Consider the following 5,428-nt stretch of genomic DNA (forward strand, 5'->3'; position numbering starts at 1 on the left):
CTGGGGCAGAGCGGCTGGGAGGTCCCTGAAAGGAGCTGGGCCAGCCAGAAGGGCTCCACCTTCCAGAGCAGGGCGGAGACTCAAGCTTGCCCAAAGCAAAGACCCCAGGGAATCCCGAGCCCGGCTGCTTCCAGCACCTGCATGGAAATCACAGATTAACCAGACGCCTCATCTTACCTAAGAGGAAACTGAGGCCTGGGAGTGGTGGGGCTCGCCCAGAGCCCCAGAGTATTTCAGGGGCAGGTCAGGACTGGAGGCCAGCTCTGTCCTGGCACTTGCCCTCCCTTAATTAAGTGTAGGGCTCAGTACATTGCAGTGGTCAGAGACATTGCACACAATAATAATAAATATTGAGCACTTGCTACACTCCAGACACCTTGCTAAGCACTTTATATGTGTCTCCTTTCGTCCTCATAACATCCCTGGAAGCTGGGTACTGTCACCCTCACAAGAAAACAGATGCCCTGAAGGTTAAGGCCATGCCTTGCCTGAAGTCACACAGCTGTGCTTAACAGAGCTGGGACCCCCAAAGGTCTCTCGGACTCAGCCCCACTACTTAGTTTTAAATTTGAGAGGGAAACAGCAATGCCTCCTTAATACTTTCTAAGAATACGTCATTGTATTTAATGAAGTAACTTCCTAGAGCTGGAAAATGGATTCATATACTATTCATATTTTCAGTAAGGATATTTTTGTTAGTTGACACTTAGCCAGGAAGTTAAATGAACCAGGACACCTCTTGCCCCAAGCACTCTGGCTAGTTGGTTAATGGAGACTGCAGTGCCAGCAAAGTGGCTTTGGAGTGCAGGACATGGTGAACTGCCCTTCGCAGGGGCCTAAATCCAAACACCCAAATCCTCACATTGGGACAGGAAGGACCCTTAGAGATCAGCGCTTAGGGAGCACTGGGGCCCCAAGGTAGACAGTAGACCCCAAGGTAGACGGGGTCACAGAACTGATGAGTAGAACCAGAACTAGTACCCCGTGTACCTAAAGCCTGAACTCTTAACCTTGAAGCTCAGCTGTAAACCAGCAAAGGAAAGCACTGTGACAGTAATGCAAATTCAAATTTGCTTTTCCATTTCCCAGCACAAGTAACAGAAAAGGCAAAACAAAGGAGCAACGAGAATGTCTATTTAAGACACACAGATGAGAATTTTAGCTTTGGCCATCTTGAAGGCAAACAAGGCACTTGAAGGATATCCCCCTCTCAACATTCATTCAATAAATATTTACTGCGGGCACCGAGGAGACCACAGTGACCAGGCTGTTCAAGGCCTCAGCTCTCAAGGAGCTTCTGTTCTAAGGATGAAGAGACACTGGGTTGTTTTCTTTTTTGGGGGGATGGGGGTTGGGGGGAACAGTAAACACAATATGGAAAGAGTGTTATGTGCTGTGAAGACAATACAACTGGATAATATGATGAGAGGAGGATAGAGGGGGCTGTTTAGCAGTCAGGTATGAGAACTTTGAATTGAGATCTGAATAAGGAGAAAGAAGGGTGTCCTGCTGGAAGAAAATCATTCTAGTCAGAGAGAAGAGCAAGTACAAAGGCCCTGAGGCAGGAAAGAAGCTTGGCATGTTGGACTATAGAAATACAACATGAGCCATGAACGTAATTTTAAATTCTCCAGTAGCCACATTTTTTTAATGAAACAAAAAGGTAAAATTAACTTTAATATATTTTATTTAGCTCAGTGTACAAACGTTTTTATTAATAAAATAATTACTTTTTTCATACTGATTCTTTGAACTCTGATGGATTGGGAGTACATTTCGAGTACTCAACAGCCACACGCTCCTAGTGGCTAGTATTAGGCAGGCCTGTGGTCGGTGATGGGAGTCTTGGGAGGGCTTTAAACCCCAGGGATCACACTCATGGGTTATAATGATTCTGAGTATCTCACGACTAATCTTTAGAATCCCTGCGAAAGCCCCACTTGGGCTCTTTGGAGCAGCTGCTTCCTGGGGCAGGACGCTGCACACAGAGGGAAAAGCCCCCTGCTTTCCTCTCTTGGGGAGACTTCCTCCCTTCCTGGAGTCCGCTCGTTCTAGGGAAGCGAACGCCTGCCCACGTGGGAAAGCAGCGTGGCTGGCCCTGAGCCGGGAGCCACCACCTGGGCCCCCTCTGCCAGGCCTTAGTTCCAGCCGCCGGTGTCCGCCCAAGTGAGGTGGGGCCTCTCCGCCAGCGGCCCGGCCACGCCCCTTGGACTCGGTTTTGATTTTCGGGTGCAGACAGGTCTACATTCCTCCGAAGAGGCCAGCCCAGGCATCATCAAAGCTGCTGAAATCAACAGTAACAGTAAGCACGGACCTCGGTCTGCAGTTCCTGCGGGCGCCACGAGGGGCGCAAGCAGCTAAGGCCGGCGCTGGCTGCTCCCCAGCCCCTTGGCAGCCTCTCCTTCCCCACCTCCGCGTCTAACGCAGGCCGGCTAGCGCGACTCAGACCCCACCTCCCTCCAGCACAATGTTCCCTCCACTAGCCTCACCCGGCAGGGCTACGTCCCCGGCGGTTGCTAGATTCCTTCATTTTCTAGGCCTTGGGCCCCTGCCAAAATGGCGGCAGGGGTGCCAGCTGTGAAGCAGCCAGAAACACAAGATGCAGGAGAGTAGATGTGCCTCAGGAGGCCCTTCTGCCTGCTGTGGTGATTGGTGGAGACAAACAGTGGTGAATCCAGAGTCTGCACAGTTTGAACTGCAGCCAGGAACAGAAAAGATTCCACGGTTCGGGTGTTTTCACCCCGGAGGCTGAAATAACGGCAGGGGCCTGACTACCCACGTGGTGTCTGTGGCCAGAACAGGACCCACATAATAATGGCTTAGATCAGGGAAGAGCCTTTCCCGTTCCGTGGGGCAATATCGTCATCAGGGCAACAACATCACTCTGCGAACTGACGTAGGTTCTTAACGGATGCCTTGCCTCTGACCTCGCCACATTTCTGTGTACTCCAAAGGCATCCCCCGCACATGGTGTGGTCATACCCTGACTGCTGGCAAGTGCTAGACCCTGAAGGGACCTAGAGTTGGCCAATCCCCAGAAGACTAAGAGATTAGCCCAGCTGGCTCATCCCCTCTTGGTTCACCCTCCCTCAAACATTTGTCAGCAAGAGAGGGCTGTTTAGGGTTTCTGGTAGGAGAGTGAGCGTGTTCATCTTTCTAAAAAAACCTTGGGTTACATGTGACCATGCTTTTGCAAGAAAGCACCCTAGCTTACCTCCAAAAGCCCTGAAAAATGGTACAGGCCAGCTGACTGGAGGGCATACAAGTTGACATTTCCAAGCTGGAGGATGAGCTCAAAAGACTGCTTTTCTGGAGAGATTCCTGTGAGGAGAATGTGAAGAAAGCAAGTCTTGGTCAGGGAGGAGCACATTCAGGAAATGGGTCATGAACAGGAAAGTCAAAGAAGACAGTTTGGAAGGAGCCGGAGGAAAATGTAGGATTTGGAAAAGGGAGGAAGAAGGAAGGGCTGCCCTCTGTTAAGTACCTTCTGCTCCTCCAGTAGTACCTGCTCCTCCTCTCAAAAGTATTTGCATGTACTTCGAGTGTATTTAGTCCTTGTGGTAACACTCTGAGGCAGGTACAAATCCGTAATCTCCATTCCAAATTCCAGAAAGCTTAAAAAATGAAAACACTTCTGTAACTTCTTTAGTGGTAGAATCTAATTTGAAATAATACGAGTCTTTATCCCACTCAGTGTGACTATTTAGACTCTTGCTGCAAAAATAGTAGTGTGTTTGATTTTGTGTTGCAGACTCCAGTGGGATGTTATATAATACACAGTATGTATACTTGTCACCTTTCTAAAATCTGAAACGCTGAACTCTGAGACACAACTGGCCTGGAGGGTTTTAGGTAAGAGATTGTGATGCTAGAGGATTCCCAGTTTACAAGGGAAAGAGCTGAGGCTTAGCAAGAGAAGCCAATTGTCTTAGGCCGCAGAGGTGCCAAGTGACAGACTGAGGATTCCAGCTCTGGTCCCATTTCAAGTAAGGGACTGTGATTCCATGAGGCTAAGCAAAGGCTGAGCCTGAATGGCAGTGAAATGGCCTGACTGGAGAGAAGATTGCATGGGTCATTCATGGTCTACAGACGCAAAGACCAACTAGCTGAGAATGGATCTGGAAGTCAAGGGGAACCGCTGTACACTTGAGAGACTTTGGTATTTCTAGAAGGCTGGGACCTAGGCTTTGGGCACTGACAGGTGCTTCAGCAGAGCAGCCCTGAGGTCTGGATCCAAAGATCCACAGCTCATTAGCAAAGTTACTCTTTTTCTCTATGTATTAGTTTCTTCTTCTGTAGTATGGATATGATAATAATATTTGCCTCCTAGATTTGGTGTAACTATTAGATAAGAGATGCGTGAAAGCAATTAGCATAGTGCCTGGAACTTACTAAGCATTCGATAAATGTTAGCTGTGACTGTTATTCTCAAAATGGGGTGTGCACACCTCTCAGAGAGCTCCAGATCTCAGTATGGATGTGAGAATATTCTTGGATTGCCAATTTTGCTTGTTTCCTAGTAATTTATTTTAATTTATTATTTTAATAAAGGCAGAATATTGTTTAATTTTATTATTTTATTATTTCATTTCAGTTCATTTCATCTTATTTTTTGGCTGTGCTGCACGGCTTGTGGGATCTTAGTTCCCTGAGCAGGGATCGAACCTGGGCCCTCGGCAATGAAAGCACGGAGTCCTAACCATTGAAATTCCCTTGGTTCCTAGTAATTTAAATCATTATTTTTTCACTATTAAAACTGTCACAGAAGTGAATATACTCAACTGAAGTGAATATACTCAACACTGAACTGCACACTTAAAAATGGTTAAGATGGTAAATTTTATGTTATGTGTATTTTACCACAATTAAAAATTAAGATTAAAAATAAAAACTAACCTGGCACAAGTATATGAGGAAATAGAATGCACAAGTACATGGATAAAATATATGAGATGGCAATGACTTTCTGGCTATTTGCGGGGCGGGGGAGGGGAGGATAGAGATTGAATGTGGGGAAGGTAGAGAGGCAAAGTTCACGAATCACAGATTAATGAGTATGAGAAACCCTCCTAGAGGCCTTGTTGTCCCATGCTGCTGAAATTGGTCCAGGGTTCTAGGGTTTGATGTGCTTTATAAATGTAGGCAAATGTAAGTTTTACAGATCTTCAGGACATGAAGGCTCATGGGCACATTCATCACATGTTTTTGGCACTATTCTGGGCACTGGGGCAGACACAGACTTGTGTGACCAGGTCCCTGGCCTCAAGGCTCTCCTGGCTAATGTGGGAACATAAGTGTGAAGAGAGAACAATCACAGACACTGGAGGTGGTCAGCAGCGCTAGGAGGTGTGTTCAGTGTTCAATGAACACTTTTTCTTTTTTTTTTTTTTTTTTTTTTGCGGTACGCGGGCCTCTCACTGTTGCGGCC

General features: G+C 47.1%; 1 long non-coding RNA gene across 1 annotated transcript; it reads right to left on the minus strand.

The window, feature by feature from the left end:
* Positions 1-1,362: 1,362 nt before the first annotated feature.
* LOC149749018 (uncharacterized) lies at positions 1,363-4,311 on the minus strand. Its single transcript, XR_016393603.1, has 3 exons — positions 3,485-4,311; positions 3,215-3,321; positions 1,363-2,281 (listed from the first exon to the last, which is right to left on the minus strand). It is a non-coding gene; the product is annotated as an uncharacterized LOC149749018 (long non-coding RNA).
* Between the last annotated feature and the right edge of the window lie 1,117 nt (positions 4,312-5,428).

The sequence above is a fragment of the Delphinapterus leucas genome, chromosome 6, assembly GCF_059928025.1.
Source record: "Delphinapterus leucas isolate spDelLeu-1000000601 "Yukka" chromosome 6, BTC_Dleu_Yukka2, whole genome shotgun sequence".
Taxonomy (NCBI): Eukaryota; Metazoa; Chordata; class Mammalia; order Artiodactyla; family Monodontidae; genus Delphinapterus; species Delphinapterus leucas.